Genomic DNA, 21,110 nt, shown 5'->3' on the forward strand with positions numbered 1-21,110 from the left:
GATGGGGATTAAAAGAGTTATTTCTTCTAAAAGTATGCTTATTTTTCCTTAGAGGGGAAGCTTTTCGGCAGACAACTTTTTCTGTTTTGACTTTTTGTTGATTTGTCGTGAGCTTCACATCAGGCTCCCCAGTCCCACTCATCTCCCTGTCCCTCCTATCTGCTCTTTAACTCTTGAAGCCTCCCTCCTCCACCCCCCACAAACAAACAACAACAAAAACAAGCATAGAAAGCTCTCTTGCTTTGTAGTGTGTTGCACTGTGTCTATCCCTCTGTCCACACATCTTCCCTTGCAAATGTTCATTGCGATGATTCGGTGGTCTGGTTCAAGATCTCTGACTTCTGTGACATCATCAATATTGGATGCTCATCGGGGCTCCTCCCAGTTATCTTGTTGTTGCCCTGTGTCATGGAGATCCTGCAGCTTTGGGACAGCAGAACTGGCCCTTTCCCACATCTCATCCATTAGCAAATGATATAGATTTGGGGATGGTCCAATTCAGAGCCCTGGATCTGGGCCTGGGTGGTAGCTGAGCTAGTCAGCCACCTGGCTCTTCTTTATCCGCACTACTAGGGCAAGCTCTCGTGCTCTGCTCCAGCTAGGGGACCCAGTGCCACCATAGGCAGGAAGCAGGGTCAGTTCTCATGCCCTCAGGGCGAGCTTAACCACACCGAAGCCTTCAGAACCAGCTCCACTGTGCTGCCCAGTCAAGGCACTGGGTCTACTCTGCCAAGTGCTGCAGCCTGTGAGGGACTGGGCCAGCTCTCCCCCTCTCCCACCCGAGGGATGGCTCACCTGTGGCTTTGCTATCAGGCCAGCGGAGGTGCAGGGCCTGCTCTCCCAAGTCCTGCAACCAGTGAAGGGTAGTGCCAGCTCACCCGTTCTCAGGATCCCAGGGCCAGTTCTCCCGTCTACCATAGATGGTGAGAGGCAAAGGAGGTGATGAGGACATCACCCCCCACCCATGCCACCTCACAGCAGACGAGTGGTGGAGCCAGCTCTCCCTTGCATTGTCCTGGGGACCGTCTTGCCCACTCCCCCTCAACCAGGGCCACCACTACTGTGCTGCCCAGGGGAGGTGCAGGGCCTGTTCTCTGGACTGCTGTAACCTGTGAGAGGCAGGTCACCCCTTTTATGACCCTAGGGTTAGCTCTCCCAACTGCCTCAAATATAGGAGCCTATAGGGGCCACTCTTAACCAAACCACCACACCTCCATGACAATAATCTCTAATTAACATCCAGCTACACTGCCACCTGCTGCTCTGTTGTAGGTGTCTCTCTTCTTGCTTATTTCTGTTACTTTTAGCTTTACTCCGTGCCCTGTAAATTGCCTTCCTAAAACACACATTCCACATCCATTCACAATTCACTTAGGAACTCATTGCTGCTTCAATTACAAAATCCCACATCTTTCTTGTCTGGAGGTTACACATTAAGTGGCAACCGAGTCTCCCTGGTGGGGACTCAATTTCTAGGTTATGTGTCATCATTCCCTTCTAATTGACACAAATTTTCTCCTTTTATTTTGCACACAAAAAAGAAATTTTATCTAAGCTTAAATAGAATTTAACATTCCAGGAGGGGAGAATAGTTTTGTGATAGATCTTAGTAATACCTTTATCCTTAAGAATGGAATTTATTAGCCAGGCGTGGTGGCACACGCCTTTAATCCCAGCACTCGGGAGACAGAGGCAGGCGGATTTCTGAGTTCGAGGTCAGTCTGGTCTACAGAGTGAGTTCCAGGACAGCCAGGGCTATACAGAGAAACCCTGTCTCGAAAAACCAAAACCAAAAAAAAAAAAAAATCACATTTATTTATTTACTTACTTACATACATGTGTGGGCCTGAGCATGCCACAGCCTGTATATAGGAAGGTCAGAGAACAGCTTGCTAGTAGAATGGTGGTTCTTTCCCTCTACCTTGTGGGTCCTGGCCTCGAACTCGAGTCCTTAGGCCCAGATGCAGATGCTTTTACACACTGAGCCTTTCTGTCTACCAGGTACTTTTTTTCAACTATTTGTGGGAAGTTGTGGAACTTGAGAGTGCCAGTTTGCTATGTATTGTATATATTTTAAAACATTAAATGACTTTTAATATATATGTGTTATGTATGGCCATCGGTGTTTTATGTTTGTTTGTTTGTTTGTTTGTTTTTTAATAGTTCATATCACCAAAAGGTGTAATCTACTTTCCTGCCCTTTGAATCTATATTAGAGTCAACTTGCTTTGACCCATGATAATATATGACTGACCCCAGCTCCTGTGAGTTTAGGGGCTAGACCTTATGAGACAGCTGCCCCTGCCTTTGTTCAGATGGAATGCTATCTGCGGACTAAATAGAAGGATGCCCATGGGAAGGAGGCTGAGACAGAAATCACGTTGGTCCAGCAGGTGCTCAGCACAGAGGAGAGCAGCCAAGGGCACATCCACATGACACCAACAGGACAGCCACTCAGGCAGCCACTGTCTTAGGAGAAATGACAGATCAATGAGCTGTAAGACACTGAGTGTGACAAGGGACTTGTTTTGTAGAATAGATAAATTAAACAAAATGGCACCATGAGTCACTGTGTGTGTGTGTGTGTGTGTGTGCGCGCGCGTGCACAGGTATATCCACATATGAACATTTAAAAGAAAAAGTTTCTTAGAGCTTAATGACACTTATTTCTTTTTATTTGTTTCCATCCCCATTTTTATAAGAAATAAATAGGGCACAGTCTAGAAAATCGCAAGTAAAATGCCAACACCAAAAGTGTATGTGGCCTCTTTTGGTTCCCAATCAGCATATGACACAATGTATTTAGATCACGTTTACTATGAAACATATTCAGGGTACACAAAAGAGTGAATGAATATCAAATAGCAGCATATCCTGCCTAGCCAAAAAAAAAAAAAAAAAGAGGACTGTGGGTACCCCTCCCCCGGCCACCTCACATGCTCTTCCCTCCCTCCCCCGAGGGAACCACTGCTATCCCAAGATATCAGTCCTCATTCCCATGCAGGTATGGCTGTGCAGTGTTACAGTGGTATGAAGAGAGTTGCTGCCTGTACTGATGATTTGCTTTCTTTCTCTAATATCAGATCTCTGAGATCTACTCATCGTACTGGAGGTGGAAGAACAAGGAACTCAGCTCTCTGAAGAGAGAAAGTGTGGGCTGGAATGAAGCCCTGCTGGTAGAGTGCTTGCTTAGCAGGAATGGAGCCCTGGGTTCTAGCCCTAGCATCTTGTAAATTGGGCCATGGTGGCACTCAGGAGACAAAGGTAGGAGGATCAGAAGTCAGATCATCCTTGGCTATACAGTGAGAGCAAGGCCAGCCTTGGCTATGTCAGGATGACTGAAAGGACAGCAAAGCCATTGTGTGCCATCGTGTCTTTACCCAGGGCAGAACAAACTCACCTGCTCTGCTGATTCTTCAACTCTTAATGTGCACCCATGACTTGGCTTCGGTAATGTTTCCAGGAGCCTCTTTAGCACAGTAGGCATAGCATCAGTCTCATTAATGTTGTAGACTTCAAATCTGAAGGCAGGATCTACTCTTGCCATTCAACATGGGTCATCTTAAATGATGTACTAGTCACATTAAAAAAAAAAAAAAAAAGACAGACAAAGGGGAATTTGTTTGTTGAGACAGGATTCACTTTACAGCCCAGACCAGCCTCAAACTTGAGACCTTCCTTCCTCAGCCTCCAGAGTGCTGATGTGTGTCATTATGCCCAACTTTTGATAAATTAATTTTAATAATGTTTCTCTTAACCAAGTACATCTATACTGTTATTCATATATACTTGTATATTTAATATATAACTGGGATAAAAGTTATTATGCATCAGTCTACATTTTTCATGTGATGGATTGAAAATTAGATGCACATTTTACAGTTACAGCGTGGGATAATTTGAATTAGCCCGCTTTCAAGAGCTCAGTAGCCACCTGCAACTAGCAGCTACAATTTAAAGCCACACACAGAACAGTCATTGGCAAATCCATCACAAAATTGATAAGCAAACATTGTGAGGCCTTCATCTTCCTCTGAGGCTAGAGGAGTATGTGCATCTGGTCTCCTAGTGGAAGCATCTACTATGGTGAGCCTGGTGATGGCTCTGACAGTTTATGCCTCTGTTCATAGGTGTGGGCTACATATATTTTAAGAACCCTTAGGGTACTAACAGTACTGACTACGCCATCATCCAGGGCCAGACTCTTTTGCGATCGAGGACAATGGCTGATGCCTTGCCAAGGAATGAACTACCGTTTGCTTTCCCAACATAGAGCTCCAGAGAGCCTCTCATTAGGAGCTGACTCCTATGTAGTCCAAGGAGACTGAGTGTAAACCTTTGTTCTTTGAGGCCGAGCAGGATTCCGCCCAAGGCCAGACTGGCACCATTGAAGTCCACAGCGGGAAGAACCGCAAGCCAACTCCCAGCATGGTCCAGGCAGCACTTTATTTAGATGAATCCACACAGAGATGCTACAGTTTGGTCTGGACATATGATTATATGGTTTTCATGCCATGCAGCCTTACGAGAAGTAAGGAACACTGTCCGTAAGTGCTAGACCACACCAAATTTATTGTTCCCTGACTCAGTTTCTCTTTTCATCAACCCAGCAGTACAACTAGCACTTCCCTTGTATGATGATTCTATTTGGGCCCCAAACCCTTCTTAAATACTTCCAGGAATATATAAATCAAAAGTTTAAGTGCCTTTGAATTAATATGAACTTCAAAAGGTTCCAGTTTGTTCTCTTGTCATCCCTGAATTTTCTTTTCTTTTTTCTTCTCTTTTCTTTCTTCCTTTCCTTTTCTTTTTCCCCCGAGACAGGGTTTCTCTGTGCAGCCCTGGCTGTCCTAGAACTTGCTCTGTAGACCAGGCTGGCCTCGAACTCAGAGGTCCTCCTGCCTCTGCCTCTCTAGTGCTGTGATCAAAGATATGTGCCACTGATGTCCAGATCCTGAAGACTCTTGAAGCATAACTGGAGCACTTAGGAAAAGTTTTGTTTCTTAGTCCTTGTCCAAAGAGAGGGGGCTTTGTGTGTCCTTCAAAGGGAAGATCTACTGAGCTCTTGTTGTCTTCCAAGGTCCTGTCAGAAGTGAAGCCTGTCTCTGAGGGGTACACAGTTAGGCTCTCTTCCTAACACAACTTTCTACAAACAGTCAGGTGGGGCTATTGCAGTTTTTTCATCCTTGGCAAATGTTATCAATACCCTTTATCAATAGGTAAAATTCATATGGTGACACGTCCTTGTATATTTTTAGATGCATCACCTCCCACAACAGGCAGGCTCCTCTGCACTTCCAGTTGCTCGGAGTTGAAGTGGGATATTTCATTGAGGACCAGAGCTGGATGCCAGACTGGGCAATATAAGTGAGGTTTCAAAACAAACAAACAAACAAACAAACAAACAACAAATGCAAAAAAAGACACCTTTTTCCCTTGAGAGTCCAATTTCCTAGAATTTTTTTGTTTGATTCTTTCAGAGTCATGAGTTTAATTTTCATGTATTCCTCTTAAATTTGAAATTAATTTATAATTTATTTTAATTTAAGAAGTTACACACATTTGGACTGGAGAGATGGCTCAGAGATTGAGAGCACAGGCTACTCTTCTGGAGGTCCTAAGTTCAATTCCCAGCACCTACATAGCTCACCATCATCTATAATGAGATCTGATGCCTTCTTCTGCAAGGCATTCATGCCAACAGAACACTGTATACATGATAGATAAATAAATTAATTATAATTAAAAAAAAGAAGTTATTCATATCCAGTACAAACTCAAATACTATTAAAAGTTGCTCAACAAAAACCCCCAAATGACCTTTTATTCTAGTTAAACATTAATCTCTTATAGGTTTCCTGTGTATTATTTCAAAGCTATTCTGTGTATGAAATACATAGTTTTAGACCTTTTTAAATAAAAAGGGGTATTGTTTCATTTTTAAAGTTACTTTAGTGCAAGACAAGATAAAAAGGCAGAAACCTATGGATTAAAAAAGAAAAACGTCTGTGGTATAATTGTTTTAAATGCTGTGTTGATGTGTTGAGTTTAAAAATATTTTGATGTGTTTTGATGCTTGGAAAACAAGATGCTGTGAATCACTGTCCTGGGTAAACTGTCCAATGTGATTATATAGTTTGTGCTCACGGTGGCACGGTCACCTTAATGAGTTTACATAATAATATACAGCAAGGAGAAAACTACCCAATAAACTGGAGAGAGCAGGCAGGGAGGGAAGGCGTGGAGGGGTCAGGCCGACTCGAGTGGTCACTTGAGGACAAGAGTTGTGAAGGAAGCAATCAGGAGAAGGTGCTTCCTAAGGGGAGTTGGTACAGTGAGGACATGCCAGGCATGACGGTCCTAGCCGCACGCTCATGGGTATGCCGCTATTACTCGTGCACCTGAGATCTGCCTAATGAGACGGAGGGACTGGATTTTACGTCTTATCTGTTTAAATTATTTCTAATTTTTATCCAACTGTATGTGGGACAGTGGTTCCCATGCCCGGTAGTGTAGTTGTGTGCTTGCTATGTTTTCTGAGGAGGCATCGTGAACACAAGCAGAGGAGGAGGACGAAAAGAGTGGGAAAGGAAAGGAAAGGAGTGTGTGTGTGTGTGTGTGTGTGTGTGTGAGAGAGAGAGAGAGAGAGAGAGAGAGAGAGAGACAGAGAGACAGAGAGACAGAGAGACAGAGAGAGAGAGAGAATGTTGAGGAGCACAGACAGCCAAGAGCATTGAGTGATCCAGGTATCACAGGCAGGGAGGGTCTTCCACCTGTAGTATTATGCTGGGTCCTTCTGAAAGGCTCCTGCTGGGGCACTGATCTGCCTTAGCCTAAACGGTCTCTGGCCTCAACTACCAATCCTGTTATGGGAGCAGCACCCATCACTGATACAAAACACACCTGTGCCTAACATGTAAAACAAAGTCATTTACGGCAAGGAAACCCCACAGTTTTACATGCCACTAGGTGTCACCATTAACCGAAATGAGGATTTATTTATTTGTATTGCTTTTTAGCTTGCAAAATGTGGTGAGAATCTCTTTGAGTTGGTTGTTCGTCTATCTATATGATCGACTTGAGGTACTTTTCTCATTTTGTCTCATTGAAAGCAAGGTGGTTTGTGCTCTGGGAGCCCACTCAATGCAGATAGTCCAATTTGCTTTATGTTGTTTCCAGTTAGAACTCAGCTGGTTCAGACACATGCACTCATTTACTATTAACCGCCTACCAGGTGCCAGGCACTGGCCACACCCACAGTGCAGGAGTTGCACATTGCACAACTGCAGGAGGCCACTGGTCACATGAACCTCTGTGTGGCTGATGTTCCCTTAAGCATAGCAGCTGGGTAACTCTGCAAGACTCTGGGACCCGAGCTTGAAGTACAGTCCATCTGCTTGCTCTCTCCCACTCCTCCTCCCATCCCTCTCTATCTCTCTCTCTCCTCTGCTTCATTTGCCTTATTTACTCCTGTACTGCCCTACATGTATCCCTGCCTTTGGGTTATTGGCATGAGCCAGCATGCCCAGCTTAAGGGGTGCTGGCTGGACTCAGGGCTTCCAGCACACTAGGCAAGCACTCTACCAATTGAGCTACATTCCAGCCTTGCTGTGTTCCCCTCTCTTAGGAAAGTCTGTTTGTCTAAAACCTTCTGACTAGAAATACCCTTGCCTTATACTCTTTTTGAGAGGTTCATAGACCACAGTGTAGGTTTCCCTTCCATTTTTGTAAGAAACACTAAATTTTAGTCCTTTTCAGAAAATAACCCTCACTGAGCATAAATCTAAAAATAAAGCAATGTACTTGGCTAGCTAGAAAAATTAAGTCATGACATTGGACAACACACACACACACACACACACACACACACACACACACACACACCCCAAAACCAAAACACAGCTTTCACCTCAAAATGAGTAAAAGAGTTTATTCTGGAGCTAAATTTGAGTGACTAAGACCCAGGAAACATGGAGACAGGTTACCCCAGGTTACCCCAGGTTCTGTGTTCTCAACTTGGAAGTAGTTTCATGAAGTTTTACAATAGCAGAACAAAGAGAGTCATAAATCTAGACAATTTAAAAATACTTTGGTGGGAACATCCAAAAGCTACTTACGGCAAGATGGGGGATACTCTCCTATAGTCCCAAATACTATCTGATGACATTCTTAGCTTTTGAGCTGGTGGAAGGCTAAAAGACTCCAAAGGTTTTTCTTTCAATCTATCAGCCATTGGATGTTACCTCTGACGCAGATATAGGTAAGGAATGGCTATTCAAACTGCTAAATCTAGGCATAGATAAGGTTCACAGGGCCTGGGATCTGTAACGTCCCGGCCCTGCCACATTCCTGCAGTTCTAATCAGCTTGTCAGTCTTGGTCTACACAGCTTCTTTCCAGGAATTCTTGTTGACATCTTTGCCCTTGAGAAATTCAAAGTGATATTTGATCAGATCTAAAATCCAAAGTATCATCCTTAAATTTTGCATGTCTAAATCTGACCTTTAAAGAGGGGCAGATGACAGTAACCGCAAGAACTTGGGGACCAGGATCCTAGAGCCAGGTTTGAGTAGGTTTCCTGCGGGGGAAAATAACAGTCAGGTCTCACTGTGTAACAAACCAGCCTGTAGCTCAGTGGCGTCAAGTAGCAAGCATCGTCACCAACAGTTCTGATTCAGGCTGGAGAGGCACATCCCTGTTCAGCCGGTGGCCTCCCTCCTGTCCCTGGGCCCTGACTGACTGTCTGTGGAGACTTGGTTGAGATGGTGTATCTGTGAAGGGACATCTCATCTTATAGCAGGTTTTACATAGTGGCCTCAGCATGGTGTCTCGGGGCACAGAAGAGCAACAAGAGGGGGCAAGATTTCATATACAGAATATATAAATGTCTTTTTAATGGGCTGGCAAGATGACTTAGTGGATAAAAGCACTTGCCACCAAGCCTGAAGACCTGATACTCAGGACCCACATGGTAGAAGGGGACGAATAACTCCTGAAGGTTGACCTCTGGCCATCACAAAAACACGCGCAGGTCTCCATACCCATAAAAACACATACTTGGCACATGCAGGTCTCCACCCCACCCCTGCAATACACAGATGGAGAAACAAAGGTAAGAATTTCAAAAGGCATGGCCATGTGTTTCACAGTTTTCACCAGGTTCATGTGTGGGCCGCGTGTGAGAACACTAAGGGTGTAGCTCAGAAAGATATTTAAGACTAGAGGCCCAGGCATGTCTGGCTACCTGCTAACTCCTAATAACTACACCTGTGTGTCAGACTCCTCAAATGCATCGCTACAACATTGCTCAGGGTTGCCCAGGCTAAACAGCCGTTGCCATGGCAGCTGGAGAACCTAATCAGATAAGAATGATTAAAGAGGTACAGTGTGTGTTCTCACTCCTGATTGCATATTGCTAAATGTTAACTGGAACACTGGTTTTATAAATTCCACTCAGTCATCCTGAAACCAGGATTAGCCCAGGGATGAACTTATCTTTATCCGTAACTTCTTTTTCTTATGATTGGCGAGCCCCACCATTTTCTGTGATGAGCAAACATTTATTGAGCAACTATTACATGTTAATTGAATTAGAGATTAGATACTGATCAAGCATTGTTTGCTCTTCTGGAGGTTGCCGGGTAACAGGCCAGGTAAACAACAACAGACAATAAGGAGACCTGACAGATCTGGGCTCTGGGAGGCAGTTTTTACTAATGGGATGAGTCTGAGGCAGTGTCATAGCTCCGAGTTGGTGAAGAGAGGGAAGGAAGACACCATAGGGCTGAGCATGGTGACAAACACCTTTAATCTCAGTGCTTGGAAGGCTGGTGGATCTCTGTGAGTTTGAGGCCAATCTGGTTTCCATGGAGAGTACTAGGCCAATCAGAGCTTCATACAGAAACCATGTCTTAAATAAAACAAATCTGAAACAATGAAACTTTTGGGGCTAGGGAGACCGCCTAGCTGTTAAGAGCACTTGTTGCTCTTGCAGAAAACCTTGGTTTGGTTCCCAGCACCCACATGATGGCTCAGACCATCCAAAATTCCACTTCTAGGGGATCTTACATGCTTGGCGTGACCTCTGGAAGTACCAGGTACACATGTGGTAAATATACAGACATATATATATATATATATATATATATATATATATATATATATATATATATATGCAAAATATCACAAACCTAAAAATAAAATAAATCTTAAAAGAAAGAATCTCAAGGGAGGGGATGTAGTACAACCACTTTAAGCTTATCCTAACTAGCTTTAAGCTTATCCTAACTAGCTTTAAGCTTATCCTAACTAGCTTTAAACTTATCCTAACTAGCTTTAAGCTTATCCTAACTAGCTTTAAGCTTATCCTAACTAGCTTTAAGCTTATCCTTACAAATAAATGAGACTGTGGATATGGCTGTTTATTTCACTTTGACAATTACTGGGGGTAACCCCTAATCTACTCTTCTAAGTGCAGGACTGGCTGCCTCCTGGTTGTGTACCCCACGTGCCTGCTGTTTCTCCTGGCCATGAGCTCACTGTCCATCTCCCCTAGTGGCAGCTTCCCCTCGTGGCAGCTTCCCCTCATGGCAGCTTCCCCTCGTGGCAGCTTCCCCTCTCCACTTTCTTCCTCCTCCTCTCCTCCTCTCTCTCCCTCAACTAGGTCACTCCAAACACATCTACCTCTAATCCCCCCAGTAATTGACTGGAGCCACTTTTATTTAACCAATAGTTTAAAATCAAGGAACAAGGTTTGCACAACAGAAACTTATAGACAGGAGAAGTTCCTCGTTGGCCTAGATTTTCCGTTATAGATAGCAGTAGACCAAACCTCAACAAGGGGACGTGGACGGTAAAGAGATATAGATAGGGTCAAGTGAGCAGCTGGCTCAGGACAAAGTGGTCTACTGGCTGGGTCACATGAATTTGGAACCACTATAGAAGTGATAGAACTGATTCTACTTAGCTGGAGGTCCTGGGAAGTGTTATAAAACAAGAAAAAGAGGCAATGAACATATGAATTTCAAAAGAAATGACAAACTGTCCTTATTTTATGGATATTCTAATAATCTATTAACATGCCAGATTTGACAGGTTAAGAGGCACCTCAGTTAGCCGTGTGTCCAGGGTTTGAGATCTAACACTATGCAGACCACAGAAGAATCAGGGAAATGATTGACTACTCATGTTCATCAAGGATGTCAGGAACAGATCTGCTCACAGAAAGCAATAGAGCTCTATCACCCATCTCCAAAACAGCTTCTCTCAACCACAAACCAGACAACTGCAGAAAGCCACAACTAGATACATGCAAAGCTCCATGAGTCTGGAGGAGGCCCACCCCGCTGGATACATCTGTAGCATAGTTCCTACTCTGATGGCTCAGGGAACATCACAGAAGAAGGGGCAGAAAGATGGTAAAAGCCAGAATAGCAGGAAGTCTGTCGTGAGACTGCTTCTCTTGGACACAGCTGCACAAACAGGACCTGAACAATGACAGTATCAATAGACATGCTAATGTAGAGGAGGGGAGATCGCATGCGGTCCCCATCCTAGAGAAAGAGCCACAGACAGGTGATGACTGCCCAGAGAAGAGGAATTAACTTCTCCCAGGCAGGAGCCCCACCCCCACCCCCCATGGTTATCAGTACAAAGTGGTCAGAACAGAACCCATATCAAACAACAAGAGTGGACCCAGCAGGTTCTATTTATATAATTGTGTGTGTGTGTGTGTGTGTGTGTGTGTAACAGTAATAAAGAAAAAGGCTATCAATTTGAGAATGGGGCATGGGAGGGATTGAAGGGAGGAAAAGAAAGAATGGGAATAATGTAATTATATTTTAACTAAAAATGGGAGGGGAAAATCAGTTATATTCTTCTTTACCAGCCATCTTCAACACAACAGAAAATAAGACAACTTTCATGTGAGCAACAACACCGTAATGTATCTAAAATCAGCTCAATTAAAAACTCCAGAAAGGCCTGGCAGTGGTGTTGCCTGCCTTTGATCCCAGCACTCAGGAGGCAGAGGTGGGCGGATCTGAGTTTGAGGCATCGCTTCCTGGCATCATCTTTCCCAAGAGGCTGAAGGAACTCTAGGGACGAGCACTTCCCCTCCCCACGATGGAAAGGTCTGTGAGTAAGGAGAACTTGGGCTGCAGTGTGGACGTCAGCCCCTTAGGGGAGGTTGGTGTGTGCCAGCCCCTTAGGGGAGGTTGGTGTGTGCGGTCTAGCACCCCCCGAAGACAGACTGTGCCCTTTGAACTGGGGACAGAGTCAGGTGGTGGTTGTGGCAGCAGTGGGGGCACCTTTCATTTTAGCACTAGAGAGGCAGAGGCAGGCCTGGTCTACAGAGCAAGTTCCAGGACAGCCAGGGCTACAAATATAAAAAACTAAAAAGCCAAATATAAATAAATAAATTCTAGAAAAGGAGAAAAACAGGAGTCTGAGAGACCCGAAATCCTATCAAACAACAGACATGAACCCAGAAGGTTTTATTTATATAATTGTGTGTGTGTGTGGTGTGTGTGTGTGTGTGTGTGTGTGTGTGTGTAGGCTCCAAGGGGTGACGCGGTGACAGAAAAGGTGTCTGCATGGTTTCCATTAGCTCTGAAACAACTAAAGGGAAAAAGTAAGTCTTATGGGAAGATGCTTTTAAAACGTGAACTCGCAAAACTGGAAGGCAAGATGGCAGAACAGAGCCCAGAGCCGGGCTCAGAATGACAAATCCATGCCCTTTGCTGTCTCTGTCAACAGGCTGTACATCGAAAGTCCTTCCTGATGAGTCCCATGGCAGGGAGGTGTGCAGCTCCCTGGAGCTCCTGCAGAAACAGCTCATTGCTGACTAAGGCTGGCCCGAGGCCCACCAGCCAGCTTCCAGCATGGAACCAGCTCAGCTCTGGCCTGTGGAGGGTGCCCTGCTGGGAGATGGAGGGTGTGGGGCAGCAGAACTGCCCACAGGCTACAAACACAAAGGTCCAGCCTGGTAAGCCTTGGGGTGGCAGATATTGGAGGCAGAGAGTTGTGATACATCTCTCACATAGAACCTTCCTCTGGACTCCCTCACTAACTGCAAGATTGCCCTGACCCTGAGCAATAGCACAATATCTGAGAGGAGACTCAGCAATGGCCCAGTATTTATGGTGTTTCAGAAGTAGACTTGAATATTTGCATGTGTCTTTGTTAGGGTTTTACTGCTGTGAACAGACACCGTGATCAAGGCAACATTTAATTGGGGCTGGCATACAGGTTCAGAGGTTCAGTTCATTATCATCAAGGTGGGAACATGGCAGCATCCAGGCAGGCACAGCACAGGAGGAGCTGAGAGTTCAGCATCCCGTTCCAAAGGTAAACAGGAGAAGACTGGCTTCCAGGTAGCTAGGATGAGGGTCTTAAAGCCCATGGCCATAGTGACACACTTCCTTCAACAGCCACACCTACTTCAACAAGTCCACACCTCCTAATAGTGCCACTCCCTGGGCCTAACATATTCAAACCACCATAGCATGCAAAACTATCTGGGCAAAAAAAAAAACCCAAAATACAAATTATAAAATTTAAAAAAAACAACTCAAACAATAAAATAAACAAAACCAATTATGTGACACACTGCAGTTTCCAATGCTTTAGGATAAATGAATACTTGGTGGAAACATGGTGGAAGTGCTAGGTGTGAGAGAAGCCTGCCTTGGACAGGGAACATGGAGTTGCTGAGTTAGGTCAACATGGTGGTGACAGCAGCCTGGGCTTGCAGTCCAACTCAGCCCCTGAACGTGCTGCCCGGACACATGCATAACTGCCCTGGTTCTGAGCAAAAACAGATGTCCAATATGAAGAAATGTTCACATTCTGGATCAGATCTCAAAAGACCTTTATGGTCCATGCTGCCCCTGGAAGCCACTTGGTATCTGTGGTCTGATGCCCTTGACCACGTTGCAGTCTGAGGTTCATGTGGATGTCAGTGGTGCTACAGCAGCCAGGACATTTCTGCTGATGTTCCTGGCCAAGTTACCACTAAAGGCCATACAGATGTCGTTGGTCTGGGCTGCCCCTGAGGCCGTACTGATGTTTGTGGGTGCTGCTGAGGGGCCATGCTGCTATGAGTGGGTAGCCATCTGAGAAACGTTAATGGTTATAGCCCATGCCACTGCTGAGGACCATGTCTGGGTCCCCAGTCCTACCTCAGCTGGGGTCTGTGTTGGTGTCTGTGGCCAGTATTGTTACTGAAGGCCATCTGGGTGTCCAGATGTCTGTGGTCTGAGCTGCTGCAGAGAGCCATGTTGAAGTGAGAATCCTGCGCTGCTACCTGACGCCATATTAATGTCTTTGACCCGTGCTGTTGTCAGGGCTAGGATGTGTCCATGGCCTGTGCAGTGGCAGAGGGTCATGTTGATGTCCGTGTTCTGTACTGCCACAGGAGACCATGTTGACACCAGAGACTATGTGGTATCCATGGTCTGTGCGATCATGTGTAAGTCCATGACCCACACTCCTGCTGACTATAAAGATCAAGGAAGCTACTTTTTCTGTGATATTGATGATTGCAGACATACAGTTGAGAAAGAGGGACATGAAAGGTTAACCAGCACAGCTACATAATAAAACATTTACATAGAGCAAAGGTAAGAACGTGCTAAAATGTACATGAGTGTGTATATGCAATTGATGTGTAGCAAACAAATCAACAGGAAGGGATGACTGCTGTATAAATAGTGTAGGGGACTGGCTCACTACATAGAAGATTTATGCTTGATCCCTAACTCCTAATACCACCATAAACAAACATGAGCTGCAGACAAATTAAAGAATCCAGTGTGTGTGTGTGTGTGTGTGTGTGTGTGTGTGTGTGTGTTTTGGGATCAATATTAGCTTGCTCTTTCTTTCTTTCTTTCTTTCTTTCTTTCTTTCTTTCTTTCTTTCTTTCTTTCTTTCTTTCTTTCTTTCTTTCTTTCTTTTTTGGTGATCTCACTATGTAGCCCTGGGTGGCCTGGAATTTGCTATGTTGAGCATCCTGGCTACTAACAGAGATTTACCTGCCCCTGCCTCCCAAGTGAGATTTATTTTTATGTGTACGAGTGTTTACCTGTATGGGTGTATGTATACCATATGCTTGCACTGCCCTTGAAGGCCCGAGAGGGCATTGGATTCCCCTGTAGCTAGAATTATAGGCAGTTGTAAACAGTCATGTGGGTGAGGTGAACCAAACTGGGTACTTTGCAGGAGCGGTAAGTGCTCTTAACTACTGAAAACATGTTTCCAGCTCCTCAGTGTAAGTTCTTGTAGCCGTGTAATACATGTGAGACAACATATTTGTCCCAAGGTTATCAGGAGTTTTTTTTTGTTTTGTTTTGTTTTTTTCAAGATAGGGTTTCTCTGTATAGTCCTGGCTGTCCTGGAACTCACTCTGTAGACCAGGCTGGCCTCGAACTCAGAAATCCGCCTGCCTCTGCCTCCTGAGTGCTGNCTCTGTATAGTCCTGGCTGTCCTGGAACTCACTCTGTAGACCAGGCTGGCCTCGAACTCAGAAATCCGCCTGCCTCTGCCTCCTGAGTGCTGGGATTAAAGACCTGCGCCACCAGGCCCAGCTATCAGGAGTTTTTTAATTGACATGGACAATAAAGAGAACAAGATGGGGCTGGTGAGATGGCTCAGCGAGTAAGAGCAATGACTGCTCTTCCAAAGGTCCTGAGTTCAAATCCCAGCAACCACATGGTGGCTCACAACCACCTGTAATAAGATCTGATACCCTCTTCTGGTGTGTCTGAAGTCAGCTACAGTGTACTTATGTATAATAATAAATAAATCTTTAAAAAAAGAGAGAGAGAGAACAAGATGTAGAAAAGTGAAGAATTGATGGGTACAGGATGGATTATTGGGCTTTCTTTGTCTTTAAAACGTTACATGTAAATAACTTTGTTTCTAAAACTCATGTGGCTGAGTTATTTCATTGTTGCAGGTCAACATACAAAGGTGTTGCCTGGCTCTGCCAGGAAACTTTGCCCATCATCATGTTGCTCACTACTCCCCTCCAGTGGCTGACTCTGGAATTACCTTTCATTGCCCTGTACCTCCTCTTTTGTTTAGACAAGGCTGCAAAGGAGGCTAGCTCCTTCCACAACTTCTCTGCTCTCTTCCTCTACCACTTCCCAATGATGCGTGCCTGCCATCTAGTACCCAGGAAACAGAAAGCTGATGCTCTGAAGGCTGGTCTAGGCTGCGTATGCGATCAGCAACAAGAAAGCAACACGTTGGGATTTCCATGTTCACTACGTCTGACTGATTTACTCCCTGAGTTGGGGCTGTGTTAATTTGGTTTAATTTGGTTTTCAGAGGTGAGATGGGTCCAGGCAATCTTGTTCCTAAAGCATGTCCTATGCCTCCATTAGCAACTCTCTGGTTACAGGTGTCCATCAACTTAGTAATTAGGGATTATGGTGGTCTTCCTTCCTAAGTATTAGAAAAGAATGTTTACACATTTTCATTAAGTGGGGTTAAGTCCCTATCATAAAGAGAGTGTAATTGAAGTCACCCCGGCCCTTAGAGGAAATACATTTTGCAGAGAGAGTCCAAGTTTGTAGGACTTGAAATTTCTGATTCTTTTAACATTCTTTGGGAACTCTGGCTGTAGCATGCCATCATTTCTGCCACTCACAAAACTGTGGGTAGTAAGCAGAGGCATACAATATCAGGACCATGCTTTGTACGGCACTGTTAAAAATGGTATAGACATTAGCAATCACCCATTCATTTGTTGTTTGTCTTTAGGAGGGGCTGCCATGGAGCCCAGGTTGGACTCAAACTCTCTGTGCAGCCAACACTGGCCTTGAACGCCTAATTCTCCTGCCTCTATCTCTCACGTACTGAGGTTACAGGCCCAAGACATATGCCTAGCCAGTAATTCCATTCTAATCTCTTAATTAAAACTGCCACAGAACTCCAACATTTTCAAGTGAAGGGGTATAAAGCAGTTACTTCACGATGCATGTAGCCATCCCAATGGTCTCTATATGCCATGTTTCCCTGGGAGGTGTCTTAATTCACTGGTCAAGCCATCTCACACGAGAGAACTATGATGCCCCACCAACCACCAGCCAAATCTTTAGCCAACACAGTTGTTACAAAGCCAGCTGTATAAACTGCTGCCCCAGACTCTCCGCCCTGAGCACTGTTAGGCCTCAGTGCCTAAGTGAGGTGAACCAGCTTAGTGCATCAACTCCAGTTGAAAGAGAAGAAGAAAAATCATGGGCGTGCTCCTCCAACCCACTCGTAGGGATGGTTGCACACCAATGTGCAGGCAACTGGGGGTTGCTAACCAGTTTTCTTTGGAAGTACCTGAAATGAGGGGGCAGATCTCGAACTCCTGAAGTTGTAGATAACAAGAGTGGAAGAGTAAACTTGTACACTAGATCACAGAGGAAATTTCCAGCTTCTCCTGAGCCTATGTGGCAGTAGCTTTGAGTCCCCGCATCAGACTTTCCCTGTGACACAGTGCCTGTGAGTCTACTGGTTTAGAAGGTGTATTATTTCAATAGAATGACTGGGACCAATGTACAGAACCATGGAGAAAACTGTATCTGGGAGTTTTTGCCTGTTCATCCCCAAGGGCCCATGGAAGTTGGTGAGGTTGCCCATACCAAGTATGGAATTATGGAACAAAAGGGATGGCCTTTTCCTCCTTCAACCATGTAAAACCTTTTAAGAGAACTACATGTATGCAGTGTTAAGCATGCCCCCGTGCCACATTTAAATATGCCTAGTTTATTATATTACTTCTTGATGGCTCTGTGGGGGTGTATTTACTTTAGCCCTTGTATCTTTGCTATCTTAAATTATTGTTATCATTTTGAATTTTTGAAGTGGTGTTTGTCTGTAAAGCCCAGGCTTGCTGTGAACGTGTGCTCTCCCTGCTGCCGACTCCTGAGTGCTGGGGCTACAGGGATACTGTCCCCACTCCTCAGACAGTGTCTGAAGATACTCAGAGCAGAAGGCTGCTCGCCCAAGGTCATGCAGGACAGTGAGTGGTGTGGAGATGCAAACCCAAGCTCTTTCTCCCCTGTGCCTTTCTGTCTTTCTGTCTGACTCAGTGAAAGCCGCCGGGTTTGCTATTAGGACTGTTTGATTTATGTTTCACTTACAAGCTTCATGGAATGTGAGCTGTCCCTGCACTGGGATGGGAGGACATGCTTTGGATCAATTCCAAGAACAGGATCTGAGACTCCTGAGGTTAGAGGAGAGTCTATCCAGCCAGCAGGTGTGCAGGGAGAGGTGGCTGCAAGAAACCCAAGCTACAATGGTTAAATTCTATCTCCCAAGCTGGCTTCATGTCAGCTAACCGTGATTTTCTAGATACCTGGAAAGAGGTAAGGTTCATCTTCTTAAAATGATAAATTATCTTGTGTGTAGAATTGTGAACTTTTATGGTTTTTAAATTAATTATGCAGTATTTTATAAAGACTGATTAACAGACATCATTCCACATTCAACAGGAGTATAACAGCTGAAGAATTCCATGGCCAAGTAACTGAGCCAGCCTCACCATGGTAACTGGAGGCAGTGATGGGCTCAGAGTTTCCACACTGGAATCCAGGAATCTAGTTTTCATTTTCTTAGATTAGAAAATTAAGGCTGAGATTCTACAAACTTTCTTTTATTCCAAGCTGGCTCTTAGGAGTGATGCGAGAGAGAGAGAGAGAGAGAGAGAGAGAGAGAGAGAGAGAGATTTGATTTTTTTCCAAAGCCCTTTCACACATATGGGCCCAAACCTGTATGGGGTTAGACATTCTTGTCCCAGCTAAAAGGCCAGAAAACAGAGGCATGCACGGGGTGAGAGGCTTGTGAAGGTTCTAGGGCTGGTTCCTGGCAGAGCCAGGGGTTTGGCACTGTTTCCTCCGGGTCACACTGTCCTCTTACCGATCCTGCCTGAAACTGAGCAGAGTAGAACTGCAGTTCACACAGAGGTCATGAATCCATGCCCTTGCTGCATGGTGTGATAGAGCTGTAAAACTCACTGCATTTTCACAGCTCTATCAGTGAGCCTGCACAAGTTTGGACACAGAAGTCTGCCCAGTTACAGACAGCTTAGTCTTCTTTTCCTTCTTCTTTCTTCCTGCCCCCCATCCCTCTCCTTTGTCTTTCACCCCACCTTCTTTTCTGGTTGAAGCACAGTTCATTAACAGAACAAGGAGCTGTGCAGAGGGCTCATGTTCTCCTCCTTTGCTGGAGAACTGTGGAGTCAGAGCCCTGAGGTCCCAAGTTCCCTCTATCGCATTCCATCTGATGCTATGTTCATCTAGGGGCACTCCATCTCCATCTCTGCCTATGGGGCTTGGCGAGGGAGACACAGCCTCGTCCTCTACTGAGAATGGATCATTGGAATGGGCACACCTTGCCTCTTATCAGAAAATACAGAATTACACCGTCTAGAAAATAAAAAAAAAAAAAATCACATCTCTGAGGAATCCAAAACTAAAACAACTCCACCTGAAGCATCGGTGGGATAGCCATAGAAAAGCCTGCGTTGGTCTTGAGATAGAATTATCTGGGTCAAGAATATAGTCTTGTGAATCTGTGTCAAGAAGGGATTGATCTTCTTCAAGCTTCAGATTCCCAAAACCTAATGCTACCTACCCCACAGGTGATTTTAAGAATAAAGAGTCACACACTGTCACACAAACAGCAGACAATCAATCGATGTTAGTTTCCCTCCACACAGCCCTTTCTCTGACTCCATACAAAGGAGAATTCCCCAACTAAGTGCCACTCCCTATGGAGCTCATCTCTACCTTAGGAAATGAAATTCTTGGGGCTGGAGAGTGGTTAAAGTCATGGGCTGCTCTCAAAGAGGACACTCCCAGGTTCGGGTCCTCTATCACACTCGTCTGACTTCCTTGGGCACCCGCACACATGTGTGCACACCCTCCTCTCTGACTCCTACATGCACTGTTCTCAACATCTAGCAATTCCACCTGAAAGGTTGGTGGAACAGGCGAAGGCCCAGCGGCAGCTGCCTTGGCAAAGAGGATCCTGGCAGTTGCTGTTATTTCCAAAAGTTTCTGACATCACGGGATCTGATTTCACACCGATGGTGTCTTCTGTCAGCACCCAGGGTAGAATGAGGCCTTCTGGGTCACACACCTACCTTCCACTGCACCACTCCAATTACAATCCCATGTCATGCATGTGAGTCTTTCTTTGCCTTCTGCTTGTGTGTCCTCCAAGAACACAACCATGCTTACCTAACATAGTTCCTGGCACAAAGAAGAATGAATGAATGAATGGACAGAAATATTTCCACTGAAAGAAAGAAAGAAAGAAAGAAAGAAAGAAAGAAAGAAAGAAAGAAAGAAAGAAAGAAAGAAAGAATAAGTGAGTGAATGAGTGAGCAAAAACCTTTTCACGGGCTTGTCCCTCCTTAGAACCATACATGAGTTCTGTCAGGAGCCAGGGGCAGGGTTTGCCCGTCTTACATTGGCATGAGATGGGGCCATAGCTGCCTCAGTCCAGACCTCTAGACAGCCAATTGGTATCTGTTCCTCCATTGTCCTTGGCACTTCCCCCTCTCTAGCCTGGCCTCTGAGTCTGTTTGGCTACAACATTCTAACCAAGCACTGTTCCCTGGATCTGTTTGATGGTTGGGTGCCACGTTTGTGCATAGAAGCTCCACCCCAAGTCGATGAGTAGTGGGCCGTTCTTTGGCTGGCCAACAGCCCTCCCTGTCTGATGATGTCAAAGCTGGCCCTCACTTGTAAAGCTATGGTAAATTTCAGAAAACAGAGAAAAGATACGCAGAGTTGGAATTGTAGACTGGTGAGGGGTGCGTTGCTCAGCCTGACTGGCTGGTGAGGTCTGGTCGTTCTACCCATTTCAATTTGCTGCTCATATTTCTGATGCTTTAAAAGTATACTTTTGCCTCAGATTCACTCTAACTACTTAAGGCAATTCTTTCTGCCAGTCTCTCTCTCTCTCTCTCTCTCTCTCTCTCTCTCTCTCTCTCTCTCTCTCTCTCTCCTTCTCTCCTCAGAGTCTCAGCATATAGCTTTGTGGCTTGGAGCTGACTATATAGACCAGGCTAGTCTTAAATTCACAGAGGTCCACCTTCCCCTGCTTCATGAA

The sequence above is a fragment of the Mus pahari genome, chromosome 10 (genome assembly GCF_900095145.1).
Source record: "Mus pahari chromosome 10, PAHARI_EIJ_v1.1, whole genome shotgun sequence".
In the NCBI taxonomy this organism is placed as follows: domain Eukaryota; kingdom Metazoa; phylum Chordata; class Mammalia; order Rodentia; family Muridae; genus Mus; species Mus pahari.